Raw genomic sequence first — 20,393 nt, 5'->3', positions numbered from 1 at the left:
TTGCTAGAGTATTCGGGAGATATTGAATTTATTTATTAGGAATTAGTTGCCCGAATTCGCGACGATAATAAGTATTTAATGGAAAGAATATGGCGGACTTGAAAATTAATAAGGGTTCTACAAATCGAATCGTTTCTCCGAGGAAAACAATATTCGTTTGTTTAAATATTTGATTACGTACTATTGAAGCGTAGATTTTGACAGTTTTCAGAAAAATTGATCGTATTACCGGATTTGTAAATTTACGCAGCTGGAACTTGTTTAGATATGTTCTTTAAAGTTTATTGAACAATCGGTACAAAGTTAAACACCGCTCACTGACGCTAAAAAGTAATATCTAATTATGGTCGAATAAGAATTCTCTTTTGTTAAATTTTTATTCTACTGAAAGCAATAAATTGTTGATTTAATGTACGTTGCATATTTCATTTTGATGTGTACAATTAAATTATTCAAACTTTTTTTCGCTAAATGTTGTCAGTTACTTGTAATCTTAACATTATGTCATTATGTAGCATCTATTCTGTACTTCAACTTTGACATTATATTTCTCACAAACTGTAAGACATTTTTCAAAAAATTTGATTACTTTTCGTACGTCAAGTATTCTACTATGGAACTGCATTGCAAAAATTCATTTCTTAATTGAAAAATTGGACTTTTTTCCGCCTTCGAACCATTGTGAACCACTTAGTCTTTTTATTTATACTATTGGGTTGTTCGGAGTCATTTCGTTTTCCAAAATGGAGAATATATAATTTAATAAAATGTTTATACGCTCTAAAAAAATCGTGTTTCATTTTCTTAAAAAAAAAAAAAAAAAAAAAAACGACTTTCCAAACAATCTAATAAATTTTGTAATCTCCTAATGATTGGAGCACAGTATTAGTTCGCGAATAAGTTCCTTAGCTCTTTGTGTTCTTTATTAGTAAATATGACACATTGCACCTGAAAATGGAGATATTTAATATCAATGTTGTTTAATTACCAAACTATAATTCGACAACGTCTCGTGGCAAAAGTATTATAGTTTCGTAAGTTCAGAAGCCCTAAAGAAATAGATTACGAAAGTGAAATTAGTTGAAACGAAGATGAATGTAATTTTAAACAACAAGATCAATTGTATTCGCGAGGAAATTAACGACAGAGAAAATGGAAGCAGTGAATAATATTAGATATAAGAAATCGAAAAATTGGAGCAATAGATTAATAATTCAGAGATCTATTAATTCAAGAATGTATTGAATTGTTCGAAAAGTGGTTTCGTTTTTGTTCGATGAAAATGAAACACGATTTTTTTTAGACCGTATAAACCTTTTATGAAATTATATAATCTCCATTTTGGAAAACGAAATTACTTTCCGAGCAACCGAATAAAATACCACCGAGTGTTATACGATTATAAAATCGTATCGAATTGCTATTTGGACCGACTGAGAAAGTCATCGAGTGCAAATTATTAACACTAGCTTTACGGATATTTCTTGGGCCAAATTTACGCTTCTTGGAAAGAAATAAGCTCACCACACAGAGAATTATAAAATTGGAAAGCTTGGAAGAAAATGAATTTCGATGTATATTCGTCTCTCGTTAAACGGATAAAAGTCAGTCGGTCGAATTGACGCGTATCGAAAAGAGACAGGTATACGGAGAATTATGAAATTAAAGAGCTTGGAAGAAAATGAATTTCGATGTATATTCGTCTCTCGTTAAATAGATAAAAGTCAGTCTGTCGAATTGACGCGTATAGAAAAGAGACAGGTACACGGAGAATTATGAAATTAGAAAGCTTGGAAGAAAATGAATTTCGGTATATATGTATATATATATATATATATATATATATATAAATATATATATTTGTCTCTCGTAAAATTGGATAAAAGCCAGTTCGAGTAGTAGAAGAAAAATGTACACGGTTTCTGTATTTATGCTCATCGATCGAAACGCGTAAAAATAACGCGCCCTGTGAACTTAATGTTAAAGAGATCCGATTTGTTTGAATCTTTAACACACACCATCGAAACCTTGGTCCCATCGCGACTTTGTTCGAACGATCGTTATCGAATCCAAGTTTTACGCCCAGGTAACTGGTAATTTATCCTCGTACGGAAGAAACAGACATTCCAATTTAGGGACGAGTGTAACACGGTTTAATTAACGCGAAACATATTATCCTCGAACGGGGAGAATAGGGTGGAACGTGCACCGATCGGAGGCTATCTTGAAAGAAAATTTCGATCGGAGGGAAATCGATAATGTTTGTACGTGTTGTGTAAAGTGTTGGACTATCGTCGTTGATGATCTAGGTTCGGTCGATGCAACGTTGCACATGCACGTATAACGTAATATAAACATAGTATTACATTAATGTTATATTGATATGTATATAAACATAGTATTACATTAATATTATATTAATATGTATATAAACATGGTATTATATTAATATTATATTAATATGTATATAAACATAGTATTATATTAATATGTATATAAATATAGTATTATATTAATATTATATTAAACGTGATATTAAATATAATATTACATTACATTACAAACATAATGTATATAAACGTAATATTATATTAAACATAATATTAAATATAATATTACCTTATACAAGTATACAATATAATATTACAGTATACAAACGTAATATTGTACAATATGTACACAAACGTAATATTATATAAATATAGAAAAAGTAACGTGAACAGAATATTTTTCTCGAGCACAGAGGAATTCTTCATTGTTAAGTATAGGTAGCCCGTGACACCGCGAAACAAATAATTACATCGGACTGGCGAAGTAGCGCGAATATCAAATCAAACGGACTTTTTAATATTTCTACGTTTCGGCCCACGGTTTTGGGTCCCCTGCGTGAAACGCGTGAAAAGGAATTTTTTACGCGCAGTAAAACAACATACGTACCCGAGGAGCGTTTTGTTTCTTTTCACCCTTCAAATCGTCTAGTTTCTTCGTTAATAATCCACCGTGGCGACCGTGTATCCGCAAATTCGGTGGAAATATAGATTCGAATGCGTATCGATGTATCATTCGTTATAATTTCGTAGATGCGTTAACTATTGTATCCAGAGAGTAACCTACAAAAGGACACGAAAACGTTTATACGATTTATACGTTGAATAAATCAATTATTCGCTGCAACGTACACAAATCATTGTTCGTTGATTCTAGAAAATCGTGTTGTGTAAAATATTTAACGGATCGAAACATCGTTCATCGTCTCGTAGACGCACGGTTCGGTTTCGTAGGTCCATTACGTGATCGATCGATCATTTCGAAATTTCGAACGTTCACGGACAGATCGCCACGTGCGGTGAACGCCCATAGGCGTTCGCGCTTATGCAAAATAAATGGGATAGCGAGATTCCCGCACAGAGTGGTCGTGACGCACCGATTCGAATCTAGACGACTCTCCAACGTTTCTCCACGGTCCTGAAACCGTACGAATTCGTCGAATTCTCGTGAAAATATAATCCACGTCCGATGCGCGATACATATTTGACGTGGAATTATTACTAGGCTCCATGAACCTGCGTACACAAAATAATTCATTCAAAGTGTACCGCGACCGAAGTTCCGTGCTGGATACCCACGGAGTTTCTCTCAGATATATAGAATTATGGAAATCAGTTCAAATAGAGTAAGGGATAGATCGTACCCACGGCTGACAGTTTTCGCAATACCGCGGGTTTACAACGGATCGTACGCTCGAATTTAAGAGGGTTCTCGAACGACATTATTGACGAAGTCGTACGTCCGAAGTGAATCGTAGATTCGGTACGAAATGGGCGTAGGAGGGGGGTGGAATTTTTTTTTTTCTCTCTCTTTCTCTCTTCCCCCTCCTATCACCGATTCCAGGCGGAACGAATTTTCTTCGTGATCGGGAAAGTGGAATTTTTTGATAGATTAATCCAACGACGACGATTCACCGGTGTTCCTTCAATCCTTTCTTTGATTTCATCGATACGCTCCCGGAATCGAGTATTTTCTGATAACAGGGGAAATGAAAGAAACGAAGGAACACGTCAGATCTCCCCCCCGACCCGTCGAATAATCCCACGTTCGCTTCGATACAACGAAACAAGCTCGTATTCGATCCACCGCGTCGATTTTTATAACGATAAATGGCTTCTCCGCGATAAATAATATCTCCGGGTAAATAATTGTACGATTTCCCTTGTGCGTCACGGTAGAACCGCGAACCGTACGAGAGGCAACTTTAAACGTTTTCATATTTTTCTTGCCTCGAGACTCGTTACTCGATCGGCAAACGATACTTTGTTTTCGCGTACGAAGAATATTACCGAACGAGCGCCACGGTTAGAGAAATGGCGGGAAATATAATTAATTTCTTTCGTTTTCGATACGAGCGTCTCAAGTGGTTTTTTCTTATTTTTATTTTCTTTCTTTCATCGATAAGGAGCTAAATTGTAAAAAGTTACAACGCACACGGAAATGGAGAAACCGATCGCTCGAATCACGAATCAAAGAACGTGTACACCGATTATCAGCACGGATACAACGATCGGAACCGAACGAGGAATTAATTTCCAACTTCACCCGATCGGGAATTTTTATTTGATAAACGAGATGCACCTCACGGACGGACGCTCGACCGTAACGAGAATTATCCACGGCCGGGGTAAATTTGTTTTTTTTTTTTTTTTTTTTTTTCCCCGCTTTCGCGGAATTACTTTTGTCTATTTCCCTTTATCCCGCAAGGGGGATAGAACTCTGCCCATACTAACGAAGTCGGAAACTGAAACGCGGAGATCCTCGGGAAGATTCGAAACGGCGCAGTACGGGAATTAAAAATTAATCGGGGAAACTATGTATTACGGGGAGAAACGATCACGAACTCGAGTATCGTATCGTCTGTATTTAACAATATTCACCGAACGAACGCATCTACCCGATAGCGAAACGATGAATAAACTTCTTAGAATCATTTTTCGACGCCAACGTCCGGCAAAAAAAAAAAAGAAAAAAAAACATCCCGATTCCCCTCAACGAGATTCGATTACCGATTCAGTACCCCGAGAAGCAAATTCTTTATTTTATCGCCTCCATATTGATTTCACCGGCGACCCCTGTCCGACCGGTTTCCGATCCGGCGGGTCTCCAGGGAAGAAGCACTGCTTTGAAAAATGACAAACGACCTTGAAACGTCCTCGATGTGTACGCTTCCCCCGCTCCGTGACCGCAATTTTTCCAACGACTCCCCCCACTCCGCGATCGCAATTTTTCCACCGACTCCCCCCACTCCGCGATCGCAATTTTTCTACCGACTCCCCCCACTCTGTAACCGCAATTTTTCCACCGATCCCCCTCTTCAACCTCTTGAAAAACCCTTTTCGGTTCCGAGAATATATATACACATACATATATGTATATATATATATACGTCCCGAACCTAATATAAACCGTAACAATTGGATTTCGTTCCGCCTCGTAATTCCCAATAATTCTTCGCCGGATCCGCATTACTTACGGGATCGCCTTTTTCGGAGCGTATCCACGATCCGTCCACGGTAAATAAAAATCGTAGAATCGAATTTCCGTGAACGCGCGCAGCACATTGCGCGCAGCACGATGGCCAACGGCCGACAAGAAGAGGAAATTCTGTCCCGTCGAAGCGACAAAAAGAGCCAACGAGAAAATCCATCCGAACAACGAGGCCGAACGGCCACGGCGGGGGGAGGTGGTGGGTGGTGGGGGGTTTAGGGTGGCTCTTCTAACGGTTTCATTCATGCGGATCATGATTACGCGACGTATGTAATCGCTTTTCCCGGCGGAATATTTTATCCGGTCGGACCGTGGGACAGGGATGGGGAGGAAATCGTTCAATCGGACGATCAAATATTCCACAGGCAAATGGCACAGTTCCCCGCCCGGTAAATTTCGAATTATTTGCAAATTGGTCCGGCGACTCCGCGCGGGACGGAGCGCATGGTATCCGACGAGACTATTACGCCCCGCATTATTCCCTATTCTTGATCGCGCCGGTTAGCACGGGGACGATTTCTGCGCGACTGAGCCCGTAACGTTGATGGAGGGGCTGGACGGGAGTGGGGAGGACCACTGTCCCCCCACCCCACATCCACCTCTTCCCCCCACCGCCGCTCCGTTTTTACGCCGATTACTTTGCGTCTACCGCGCCCCGGGATTTATCGTAATCGAGCACGGATCTCCTCCGCGGCACGATCATCTCCCGTGTTCTTGCGACGCTCGTTAACCCCGCCCCCTCGTCCCTTTCGTCTCCGAGTTTTAATATACGCGAGAGTGTACGAAACGCGGTCGAAATCGAGGGAATTTAAAATTTACGAAAAGTACCGTAACCCTTCTTTCGTCGAGCAATCTTGTTAATCTGTATCATCGTGTTTTAATATAGGCCAGGAAGGTACGAATGCGATCGAAATCGAGGGAAACTAGAATTTACGAAAAGTTTCGTAATCCTCCTTTCGTCGAAAGTTGCAAATAGTATTAAAGACGATAAAAGTAATTTTTGCGAGCTCGAATCTTGTCAATCTGTATCACCGTGTTTTAATGTAGGCTAGGAGGGTACGAATGCGATCGAAATCGAGGGAAACTAGAATTTACGAAAAGTTTCGTAATCCTCCTGTCGTAGAAAGTTGCAAATAGTATTAAAGACGATAAAAGTAATTTTTGCGAGCTCGAATCTTTGTTAACCTCTATCACCGTGTCTTAATGTACGAGAGGAGGGTACGAGTGCGATCGAATTCGGGAGAAATTAGAATTTACGAAAAGTATCGTAATTCTCCTTTCGTCGAAAGTATATTAAAGAAAATTAGAGATCTTAATCCGACAACACTGTGTATTAATGTACCCGAGAAGGGTACGAAATCTGCTGTCAAAATCGAGAGAATTTAGAAATTACGAAAATGATCTACCGCTTGAATTGCCACATTTTTTTCTTTTGAGAGTTACAAACGACATCAAAGAGAAATAAAGTAATGCTCGAGAGCTCGAGTTCCAATGAACCTCGCCACCCACCGTTTGAGGTTATACGAAGTATCGTATACCGTAAAAATCGGAGAAATTTCGAATTTACGAAAATGATCGTAACTCTTGAATGCTATGTTTCTCCTTCGAAAATTGCAAATAACATCAAAGGCAATTACAGTAATGCTCGGTTGAGTTTAAGTAAATCGTGGGACGGCGTTGGTATTATCGCGAAGGATGTAGCGATTTTATTCCAGGAATTGTCTCGAGAGCCCGACTCTCGAGGCCCTCGACGAGGAAACAGAATAAACGTAGAGAATGTAAGCGAGAAAGAGATAATGCGCGGGAGTAGGGATGGCCGATCTCGAGCATTCCAGAGGACGGTGAATCATCCCGTTAGATATAAATATTACAAACTTTATTTTTTGCACTTTATCTCTACGATAACGGTATCGGTAAATTGAAAAAGATCTCCCGGTAAAAATGAGTCCGAACACGATGTAAATCGGACGAACTTTGTTCCCAATGAATTTATATATTCGATGAAATACATGGAAAATAATTAAACATTAAAATATCTTCGATTTACGGCGTGTTTGAACTCGTTCTAATCGGGAGGACCTCATCGATCTGTTGACACAATTGTTGCAAAGATAGAGCGAGGAATTTAGAAACTTAATTGTTTCTGATTGGATGATTCATCGTAGTGCATGCGACGTTTCTTTGAAGTTCCCGAGGAGCTCGATCATCGTTGCTTGGCACACTATTTCTTTCTCGCTCGCTCGCTCTTGATACATCTATTCACTGCTTTGTTCATAGGATCAGATTACACTCGGCTCGAGACACTGAGTTGTAGAGGAATGTTGGGGATGGGACGTTGTAATTTAGGCGAGACAACTCTATTGAAATTTAAGCGAGCATTACTGTTATTTTACTCGTTGTAACAAGTGGACACTGGCTGGGAAATAAATTAAAATTGCAGGCGAGAAGCGCGTCACTGGTACCTAATAACATTTATATAAACGAAAAATAAATATGTTTCAATTCTGCAGTCGTGTGCAATGAAAAATTAAGTTTCACGTACGCGGTTGGAATCATTTACAATTTATTGTACAATTAGGGCATTGAAGATTGTCAAAAGTGATCTAGATACTAGGGAAATTTAAAAAAAATTGCTTTCGAACATTGGAATGTAATTTTATCAAATATTTATACATCGAACAAGAACTCTACCAAGTTTGCATATAAAATTTCAATTTGTGCGAGGGTTGTAGATAATTAAGTGAAGCCATTTTGCTCACAAAAAGAACAATGAAGTTTCAAAATTTGCATTAGCGTGGTTTTCGATAAACGTACCGGGTTTTTCTTTCCTTGGAAAACTTTTCGAGTCTCGGAAATATTCAAATTGTACTCGTCTTCAAAAAAAAAAAAAAAAAAAATGAGGTTCAATTGTAGATACGTACCTACATACTTATGTAAGGTTAGGTTTTCTAACGGAATTTCAGTCGCATACCGCTTCGTTACACTTTTGTTTCATTTTTTTTTCTACGTGTTTAATTTTGCTTTTTTTTCTCCTCCTCTATTTCGTGTTTTATTTCCTGTATTTACAACTTGCGCAATAAATACGCAAAGTAAATACGAAACGGGTTCAAGCTGGTTTATCTTAAATTAGGAAATGAAAATATTGATTCGAATGTTCTTTGTTTAACAAAAAGTAAAAAATGCAACAATGTGTGCACATTGTCGGCCAGTGCGTGGCAATATTTTTAAAAAAAAAAAGAAAAAAAATTCTTCATCCAGTATGAATATGTATTTAATTCTTTTTCCATCAGCGGTTCCACCATATTATCGGTCCCCTTCAAACCGCCCACTAGTTTTTTCGTTTTCGCGATACCCATTAATAATTTGGTAAAAAAAAAAAAAGAAAAAAAATTTCGTAAATTACACAGAAAAAACCCAAATAATCCTTCTCGTTATTTTCCCTGGTAAAGAACAAATTAAATAAAATCTCACGAGACACGTTTTATCCATACTTTCGTGATTATTTAAAAAAGAAAAATCATTCCGAAAAAAACACTAATACACCTTTCGATCAGACTACACGAAGTACACACGACCACCTATTTATTATTCGAATTCGATTGTTCCTTCACAGAAAGCATAAAAAAAAAAAGAAAAAATACCAAAAAGAAAGCCAATATTTTCAAGACCTACAAAATACCGTACTAGTTTCATCGCTGAAAGTTTATTACTACACGAAACGTTGGTAAACCAGCGTTAAAATTGCCCTCTGGAAACGTAGGAAACCCAATGTGCTAAATTTAACACGCCGTGAACGAAAGGGTTAACCGGGACCCCGGAGACCACTTACGGCGAGGGATTCGCGGGCGTCTCGAACGACGAGACGACACTCCGTCCATCGGAAACGTTGGCAAACATTTGATCGCTGGCGGCTGACGTTCTTAATGAAAATCGTCCGCGTTTGTTTATCGGGGCATAAGGGTCAACGGTGCACGCGCCCAACGTCAAAGCAGAAATCCAACCGCGTGTCGTTGAAGGGCGAATTGTCGAACGTCGGTGCGCCGATTACGACGCGGATCGCGCGTGCGACAAAAAGAGTGGCATTTTCTGAACGGCGGGACGACACACCAGTGTGCAAACACGCTCTTTTAATCTGCCCGATCGTTCGAGTTCGTGTGTTTTAACGTAGCCGGGGAATGTTTGACCGCGTCCGCTCCGAGCGCGTCGATGGCCGTGTTATAATATTTAATATGGAACTTTGGAAAATGTCACCGATCTCGGTTACAATTTTCCATCGTTATTGGGGCGATGGAGAGGGGATGGAGAGGGGTGGGTGGATCGAAAAAAAATTAAACTCGCGATTCACTTTTCCTACGTAGTCGACAAAACGGTTCCTCGACGATTCCTTTCCAGTTTTACGAGACTCGCTCGAGACGGTGCACGGTACACTTCGCGGGAGCCGAAGACAAAATGGAGTTTGCAAACCCCCCGTAGAAAGAATCGAATAAAGAGCCGGGTCATTCCAAGCCGAGTCCATCACTTTTCCCGGCCGAGGTCATGGATTTCGATGAGATTGAAACACGCCCCGGTACGTGTAAAATTATAAGGGGTGCGAATCGTCGTTTCGTTGGTTACGGATTCGCTCGGGAAATACGCGAATATGGAAGTTTGAGATTTTTGGACGTTTTGAGTCGAGAAATGAATTTTTTGTCTCGGTAACGGTCGATTGTATTGAGTGTCTTTGTTTTCTTCGAAGAGGATCGATCTTTTGGGATGAATTTTTTTTTGGGTAAATTGTTTGTGCAACGTGATAGTGACGAAGAAATTTTTATTTTAAAATTGTAAATTTAGAATGGAATTAATATATAAAATAGAAATATTGATTTCAATTGATCGATGTTTAAACCTTAAATTTCGAGAGAGTGTGTCTTGATTTTTCGAAACTTTTTCTCCAAAATGAATAATTTTTAAAGTGAGCACTTTGTAATTATTGTCTTGTTTACTTCGAAGAGGATCAATCTTTTGAGATAAATTTCTTTTTAGGCAAATTGTTTATGCAAAGTGAAAATGACGAAGAAATTTTTATTTGGTAAATTTCGAGGTGAAACGTATTAGTTACAAAATTTCGAGTATGCCTTGATTATTCATAGCTTTTTCTCCAAAATGAATAATTTTTAAAGTGGACATTTTGTAATTATTGTCTTGTTTACTTCGAAGAGGATCAATCTTTTGAGATAAATTTTTCTTTAGGCAAATCGTTTGTGCAAAGTGAAAATGACGAAGAAATTTTTATTTGGTAAATTTCGAGAGAGTATGCCTTGATTTTTCAAAGCTTTCTCTCCAAAATAAATAATTTCTAAAATGGGCATTTTGTAATTGTTGTCTTTCTCTTCTAATCTATCCAATGTGTTTTGTTCAATTCGACTCGATCTATTTTTTTAGTGGATTTATTACCGAAAAACCCACCAAACAATAAATAAGACCCTAAGAAAGTATCGACGTACAATTTAAACAAATTGCTAAAGCAATATACCAAATATTCATCCTAAAAAAATTGTAAATTTAGAATGGAATTAATATATAAAAAAAAATATTGATTTCAATCGTTCGATGTTTAAACCTTAAAGTACATTGTGAAACTCCCACAAGTAACAATAAAACAACATGTATTGTTAATATGTGTTAATATTCTCGGTGAGTATCTAAACCACCCTGTATATTCATCTCAAGAGGTAATTTCACGGGACAACCGTCACAGATGTACTCACTTTACATAAAAATAGAAAATGATTCTCTCGTTTCCAGTTACACTCTAAAAAGAATTTTTGTTAGTGACTCTTTCGGTTACAGAGATTGGTACACCACAAACGCGTAATCTTGGAAAATACACTCGTGGACTCGCAGGAAACGTTACGAAAGTTTCTCGAAAATTAAAAAGTCCTTTCGGTGATGCTTGTTAATACATATAGTACAATAGTTACATAGCCATTTTGGGCAAGAATTTTGATCGAATAAAATTCCAGCCACCATTTGCTTTATTACTTGTACGACGATGATTCTACCGAATGAGAGTACAGTACAATGGAAATAAAATGTATTCGCCTCAAAGAGTTGTATTATATGAAATTCCGGGTACACATTTTGCTTAAAGTAATACAGGCTACAAGACCTGCCAATTTCAATTCTATTGTAGACCTCGTACGAAGAATATAATGCGAGAGCAACCGAAATGGCCACGCCCTAACCTGGGTCAGTTGTCAGCAACGAGCCGAGCCACGATCTTCAACAAATTACTGGGATATCAATTACGAAATACCCACTCGAAAAATTATTCATCTCGTAGAGAAAGTTCCAAGGGATCGTGGTGTATTTCGAGAGATTTTTAACGAACACACTTTGATCTCAAATTAGCAAACTAAGAATTTATTTATAATTTTCACGTTGCAGAAACAACGACTCGGTCTGTATGAAAATATATTCCAAAAGGTTGATCCTTTTCGAAGAAGACACGAAAGAAAATTAATCGATACGATCGACACTGTTGAAGAGAAAAATTTATTTGTGCAGTCAAGTTTCGCGAGAATCGGTAAAAATCGCAAACTTCGACGTTCTGCATTTTTTCAAGAAATTCTGCATCGGAAAAATGACGACTCCGTGGAAATTTCTAATACAATCTTCAATTTTTTTCCATACGGAGAATAACGATTTTTTTGACTCGTAATGAGAATTGATGCAAACAAATTTTATTCGTTATTATTAATGCGACGTATATGCGTGCAGTGATGTTAATATATTTTTACACACAACGATAAAGTTTCTTCGAAGAATGGAAACTTATTCCTCGTATATAATATTCAAATAAGAGTAGCCGAGTTTTTGAGAAGCTCTGGTTCTTTTTTGCGCAGATAAAGCGCCAGTGTCGAGACGTTACCAGTGTATTGCAAACGGTACTGAGTTTTATAAGAAACTTTTGCGCTTCTGAAGTTTCACACTGTGCTGTTGGTCCACCAGTTTGAAGTACGCCACGGTTTCAACAATCTCTTGTATGATATAAATTTCTCAAATGATTATAAATTTGAGACACACTGTACACGAGTATAGTTGCAACTGTGATTTATCTTTACGGTTACTTGATGCGGGGAACCATATTGTCTATCCGTAAGACGAGTACCAATCTGTTCATTGTCAAAATAATTGGTGGAATTGTACCCGAATTAAATCTCACGTCGCGTCCAGGTTCCTCGTGGAATAATAAAAATTCTTATTATAATTAGAATAGATTATTATAAGAATTCTTACAATATTATATATTATTATAATAAGAATTCTTACAATATTACAATTCTCAGTATAATAAGAATTCTCATAATATAATAATTCTCACTATAATAAGAATTCTTACAATATTATATTTCTTATTGTAATAAGAATTCTTACAATATTATAATTTTTATTACAATAAGAATTCTTACAATATTATAATTCTCACTATAATAAGAATTCTTACAATATTATAATTCCTATTGTAATAAGAATTCTTACAATATTATAATTCCCATTGTAATAAGAATTCTTACAATATTATAATTCCCAATGTAATAAGAATTCTTACAATATTATAATTTTTATTACAATAAGAATTCTTACAATATTATAATTCTTGTTATAATAAGAATTCTTACAATATTATAATTCTTGTTATAATAAGAATTCTTACAATATTATAATTTTTATTACAATAAGAATTCTTCCAATATTATAATTCTTATTATAATAAGAATTCTTACAATATTATAATTCTCACTATAATAAGAATTCTTACAATATTATAATTTTTATTGTAATAAGAATTCATACAATATTATAATTCTTATTATAATAAGAATTCTTACAATATGATACTTCTTATTGTAATAAGAATTCTTACAATATTATATATCTTATTATAATAAGAATTCTTACAATATTATAATTCTTATTATAATAAGAAATCTTAGAATATTATAATTCTTATTGCAATAAGAATTTTTACAATATTATAATTTTTATTACAATAAGAATTCTTACAATATTATAATTTTATTGTAACAAGAATTCATACAATATTATAATTCTTATTATAATAAGAATTCTTACAATATGATACTTCTTATTGTAATAAGAATTCTTACAATATTATATATCTTATTATAATAAGAATTCTTACAATATTATAATTCTTATTATAATAAGAAATCTTAGAATATTATAATTCTTATTGCAATAAGAATTTTTACAATATTATAATTTTTATTACAATAAGAATTCTTCCAATATTATAATTTTTATTACAATAAGAATTTTTACAATATTATAATTCCTATTGTAATAAGAATTCTTGCAATATTATAATTCTTATTACAATAAGAATTCTTATAATAATTATAATAAGAATTTTTATTATTCCGGACTCTGGGAATTTGAATTCGTATTCTTAACATCAGATTGTTTCGTCGTATTTAAAACGTCACCGATGAATTTAATAACTGTTATCGATTCGTTCCGTACTTTACATTTTCATTTAATCTTATCAAGGCAGGCATTACTCGCGAGCCTAAATATTTATACACCATCATTTTTCTTACGTGTACGAAATCTTATCTCTCTGATACACATCGAACACTATATATGACCATGATCGATGAAATTAAAAGTATAGTCGGTGCAATATCGAGTCTGCGATTACTTAACGACTAATACCATACAAATGTATCGTACGATACGAAAACAATTTCGACAAGTAAAATTACACAAAAGAAGTCGGTATAAATATTTACAGTAAAATGAATTTCATGTTTAACGATACATTTCGAAGACGAAGATTGTTTTAAAGTCGCATTAGCGCTCATTTTTCTTATTCGTATTAGTTACAGCAAACAACGTGAAATGGAAAATATCCTCCGATGTAAAAAAGGAAAAAAAATAAAAAAAAAAAGAAAACATGGTCGACAGACGATATTTTTTCCTTTTGCAGTCGCTCTCCTTATTCTCCAGATACGACTCCATTGTTACTTATTCAAAAGTTAACAAAACCATCTCGTTGGAAAGGAGTTAAGTAATGCGGTCGGAGAATTCTTCGCAATAATAAAATCAACGTATTTGTGCTGAAGGGGGACCGAAAAATTAGTAGTCGGACAGAAAACCATTGCGGAAAATGTGTAAAAAAAATATATATAAGAAAAGAGAAGAATACATTACTCGTGGGATTACACGATAGAAATGCAAAAACTAAAATTACTTTTATGCGATGACGCAGCCAGAAATTTTAAATAGGGCGGGGAATATTATTTGATATTCGTAAGAATAATTATATAAATGTATCCGAATCTTCATTAACATCAACACTGATATTTGCATATATTATATTTATACATGGATACGTAACAAAACGAGAACTTGTAAATTCTCCCAGATCGCACTACGAGTTTCATATCAGTTTTCATAGTGATCGATAGAATGCAATATGGTTTTGTATCCGCGAGTAAGAATAAAAATAGTTATATAAACGTATTCAGAACTTCGTTAACAAGAATACCGATATTTTTCTTTATATGAACATAGAAAAAAGCTAGAACTTGTAAATTTGTTCACAAGGGGAGCTCTCTCTCAGATTGTGCTACTATCAATATTACTAGTTATAAATAGCACGTAACATTCGTGTAAATATATATCTAGGAATAAAAATAAATACATAAGTAGTAATTTAGAAAACTTCCTTGACATCAGTACTGATATTTGTTTATATGAACACACAAAAAAGACCAAATTGGAAATTTTTTCACAAGGGTGCCCCCTCTCAGATTGTGCTACTAGTTATCAATATTAGTAGTTATAAATAGCACGTAAAATTCGTGTAAATATATATCTAGGAATAAAAATAAATACATAAATAGTAATTTAGAAAACTTCTTTGACACCAATACTGATATTTGTTTATATGAACACACAAAAAAGACCAAATTGGAAATTTTTTCACAAGAGGAGCCTCCTCTCAGATTGTGCTACTAGTTATCAGCGTTACTAGTTATCAATAGTATATAAAACTCGTGTAAATATATATCTAGGAATAAAAATAAATACACAAATAGTTATCCAGAAAACTTTGCTAACACAATACCGATATTTGTTTACACGGATACGTAAAAATACTACAACTTGTAAATTCCTTCACAAGGGGAGCCTCCTCTCAGATTGTGCTACTAGTTATCAGCGTTACTAGTTATCAATAGTATATAAAACTCGTGTAAATATGTATCTAGGAATAAAAATAAATATACAAATAATTATCCAGAAAACTTCGTTAACACAATACCGATATTTGTTTATACGGATACGTAAAAAAACTACAACTTGTAAATTCCTTCACAAGAAATGCCCCCCTTGAAATTGTGCTACTAGTTATCAATAGCACGTAACGTTCGTGTAAATACGTATCTACGAATAAAAATAAATACATAAATAGTAATTCAGAAAACCTCCTCGACTCCAATACCGATATTTGTTTATACGAACACACAAAGAAACCATAACTTGTAAATTCTACCACAATGAGAACCCCTTTTCAAATTGTGCTACTAGTTATCAACGTTACTAGTTATCGATATCAAACGTTCGTATAAATACCTGTCTACGACTAAAAATAAATACACAAACAATGATCCAGAAAACTTCGTTAACACAATACCGACCTATGTTTACACGTACACGTAAAAAAATTACAACTTGTAAATTCCTTCACAAGAGGTGCCCCCTTCCAAATTTTACTACTAGTTATCAGCGTTACTAGTTATAAATAGCACGTAACATTCGTGTAAATATATATCTAGGAATAAAAATAAGTACACAAACAATCATCCAGAAAACTTCGTTAACACAATACCGACCTATGTTTACACGTACACGTAAAAAAAGCTACGCCTTGTAAATTCCTTCGCAAGGGGAGTCCCCACTCGACTCGTACCACAGGTTTCGTGTTAGCTTTAATAGTTATCGATAGTGCGCCAATTATGTTACATTTCGAACGAGGCCCGGTCGCTGCCGCACGTTCGGCTCGTATCTAAAGCGTGTTGAGAAGAATCGAGCGTTCGACGAGCACTTTCTCGAAAATGGTCAGGAGTTCGCCCAATCGACGAGCATTCTGCTCCGTAGCCTGCAGCGATAGCGGTTACGTAATCGTATTGTCGAGATAATCGTCGGTCGTTCGTTATCTTCGCGCCTCAAGTGGCTCTCGATCGTCCCGGCGGCGTTAACAATTAGTCGAAATTAATAATCGGGGCTGCCGCGCATTCGTTATCACGGTGAACGTCGCGAGGACCAAGGCGACGTGGTAACGCGAGGCTAGATTAGCATCGTAACGGCCCCAGCCACTGCCGATACCGATAACGCTTCCCGCGATAACGCTTCCCGCGAATCGTGTCCACTCGCTGATTACCCGGCTTGCAATTATCCACGCGTTATGACTCACCAACGATCGAAAAACCATCCCGAGGATTCGACTCGAGAATCGTTCGCGAGAGGAGAGACGATAAAAATTGAAAAAAAAAGAAAAAAGAAAGAAAAGGATTGAACCGCGCGCGAAACGATGTTGACATTTCACTCGCTCATGGTAATCGCGTTACCGGTTGGAATCAATGGTATGGTTCATATTGTTCGTGTACAATCGGTGAAATTATCATCGGTCAAATCTACGACGATAAATTCTTTGAAATAATTGTAACAATTATTACGTGCACGATTGTATCGAGTTGTTCGGAAAGTTATTTGGTTTTTCGAAACGGGGAATGTTTAATTTGATACAATGTTTGTGCAGATTTGATTTTCTAACGAAATCGTGTTTCATTTTTATCAGAAATAACGAAACGACTTTCCGAACAATTTAATAGAATATTCGCTCTTTGGATATTCTAACATTTATTGTACACACTTTGTGATAAAGAGTGTGTTTTCATCCTTTGAGAAGTAAAAATTACTTTAATCACTGTACCGCGGTATTACTTACAAGACGATGTCGGGTTCCGGTTTGTTTGTTTTTTTTTCGTTGTAGAAAAAAAAGAAGAGGTCGGTGTCGCGTACGTTACGTACTCGTACCGGTGAAAATAAAGGGCGAAAGGTAGGGAATGGTGGATACGTTCTATTAAAAAATAACAAACACGAAACGGTGTACGTTGTGGCTCGGGGAAGTATTATTTCAATCCTTGTACAGGATGTCAAAAGAGCTTTTCTTTGAGCTCGGCGGATAACTGAGACGACGTGTTGACAAACGAAATACAGGAGCAAAACGGATGGTAAGGAAAAAAGAAATTAAAAAAAAAAAAAAAAAAGAGAGAGAAAAGAAGAGGAAAAAAACGATTAGCAGTAGAATCGTGGAAAAATTGCGTATTTTATCCGAGCGCGAGAACGATCTTTTCACTCGCGTGGTGAATAATATTTAAAATTTTGATCGGTATCGAGAACAATGTTCACCGGGTTTTGCTACGTACAAATAGACGATAACTGTCGTTCGTCACTGTGTTATCACTAGTTTCCACCTCGCGGTGCACAAAACATACTACAATTCTCAAGCGACTATTTAATGAGCGACCGTCGCGTAGCAACTGGGACGACCGAAACGCCAGGCGATCGGTTGCCTAAAATTATCGTGTCGCAGTCGTGTGGGTGATAGAGGAACTAACACCACGCGACGTACTCGATATATGTATAATACGCGCGCGAGAAGATTGCATCTATAGTCGTGGTGGGTCTGGTTCGTTCAGGAGACGTCTCAGGCGTACAGAAACAAATATTCGTGTATATAGGACGTACTCGAGGACGAACAGGACTCGTTGAATAGCTCCAGATGTAATTTTCTCGCGCGCGTACAGTACATAGGAACGATCATAGAGCGTGTTTTCTTTCCGTCGTGTCGCAGTGTTTTCTTTCCGTCGTGTCGCAGTCTTTTGGGTGCTAGAGGAATTAATATCACGCGACGTACTCGATGTATGTATAATACGCGCGCGAGAAGATTGCATCCGTAGTCGTGGTGGGTCTAGTTCGTTCAGGAAACGTCTCAGGCGTACAGAAATAAATACACGCGCACACAGTACGCACTCGAGAACAAATAAGAAATGTTGAATAGCCCCGGATGCAATTTTCTCGCACGCGTACGGTACATATGGACGTCATCGAGCGTGTTTTCTTTCCTCGTGTCACGGTGTATTCTTTCCGTCGTATCGCGGTCTTTTGAGTGCTAGAGAAACTAACACTACGCAACGTACTCGATATATGTATAATACGCGCGCGAGAAGATTGCTTCTATAGTCATGGTAGGTCTAGTTCGTTCAGGAAACGTCTCAGGCGTACAAAAACAAATATTCGTGCATACAGTACGCAGTTGAGGACGAATAGGAGCCGTTGAATAGTCCTGAATGCAATTTTCTCGCGCGCGTACAGTACATACGAACGATCATCGATCGAGTTTTCTTTCCGTCGTGTCGTAATCGTGATCGTGTGGGTCCTAGAGGAACTAATATCACGCCACGTACTCGATATATGTATAATACACGCGCGAGAAGATTGCATCCGTAGTCGTGATGAGTCTTATTCGTTCAAGAAAAGTTCTCAGGCGTACAGAAATAAATATTCGTGCACACGGTACGAACTCGAGGACGAATAGGACCCGTTGAATAGCCCCGAATGCAATTTTCTCGCGCGCGTACAGTACATACGAACGATCATCGATCGAGTTTTCTTTCCGTCGTGTCGTAATCGTGATCGTGTGGGTCCTAGAGGATCTAATACCACGCGACGTACTCGATGTATGTATAATACGCGCGCGAGAAGATTGCTTCTATAGTCATGGTAGATCTAGTTCGTTCAAGAAACGTCTCAGGCGTACAGAAACAAATACTCGCGCACAAAGTACGCACTCGAGAACGAACAGGACCCGTTCAATAACCCCGAATGCAATTTTCTCGCGCGCGTACAGTACATGAATTTTCTTTCTATCGCGTCGCTCAGGTGAGAACGAGAGAGATCCAAGAAGAGATTATCTCCCGAGAAGCATCGAGAAACTCGTTGCAACACCAGATGTAATCTTTTCGCGCGCGTACTGTACATACGGGCGATATGCAAGCGGTTTTTTTCTTCTTCTTCTTCCTTTTTCGATCTCGTCGTTTATACGGGAAACCGATCCACAAAGCGACCGTCTCCTCGGGCAGGTGCCGAGACTCGCGATAATTTCAGATGCAATCTCCCGGCGCACATACTGTACACACAGACGATTATCAAGCGAGTTCTATTTCTATCGCGTCGCTTACGTGGAAGAACGACCTAAGGAGATATTGGAAAGGAAACGCGACCTATCGCTGGCTGGCTTTGCTTCCGCTCGGCTGAGAAAAGTTTGCTTTTCATGACTAGGCGCGCTCGAGGCGTTGAAACGGTCGAGAGAATTTTCCGTTAACGTGCAACGGTCCGGCGAATTGTTAAGTGCGAATTGAAACGATAAAATCGCAATCCGCGGTTTATTCGGTGCCGGGGCTGCATTCTCGTTGCCGAGAGGCGCATACGTTTCCATTGACGAATCGAAATCATCGCGATCGGTTTCGAACGATCGTGACTTTCGTACACGGTCGAGATACGCGAATTTGTTTACGCGTTGCGGAGAAACGATTAATCGTGACTTATAACGAAACGTTGCGAGATAAATCCGAACCGGATGGAAAATTAAAGAAATCGAAATTAAAAAATACCCAATGTACGTAGATAAAGTGTACGGAATTATTATTATCACGAAAGATATCGTCGTCGTATTGTTAATTCGATTTAATAGTGATCCACTTCGAGATAGATATACCTATTGA

General features: G+C 37.2%; 1 protein-coding gene across 8 annotated transcripts in view; it reads right to left on the bottom strand.

Annotated features, from left to right (window-relative positions):
* The window catches only part of LOC143148827 (choline transporter-like protein 1), a 114,818-nt gene that overhangs the window by 44,748 nt on the left and 49,677 nt on the right, over positions 1-20,393 (bottom strand). For 2 of the 8 annotated variants that reach the window (XM_076315569.1, XM_076315576.1), the window contains exon 2: positions 2,938-3,110. The exons of the other annotated variants lie outside the window; for them this stretch is intronic. The gene's annotated coding sequence lies outside the window, so the exon portion shown is untranslated. The remainder of the gene's footprint in view (positions 1-2,937; positions 3,111-20,393) is intronic. 8 annotated transcript variants of the gene reach the window in all.

This window comes from Ptiloglossa arizonensis, chromosome 1 (genome assembly GCF_051014685.1).
Source record: "Ptiloglossa arizonensis isolate GNS036 chromosome 1, iyPtiAriz1_principal, whole genome shotgun sequence".
NCBI classification, from domain to species: Eukaryota; Metazoa; Arthropoda; class Insecta; order Hymenoptera; family Colletidae; genus Ptiloglossa; species Ptiloglossa arizonensis.
Note: the sequence above shows the minus strand (reverse complement) of the source record. Positions and strands in the feature narration are given on the sequence as shown.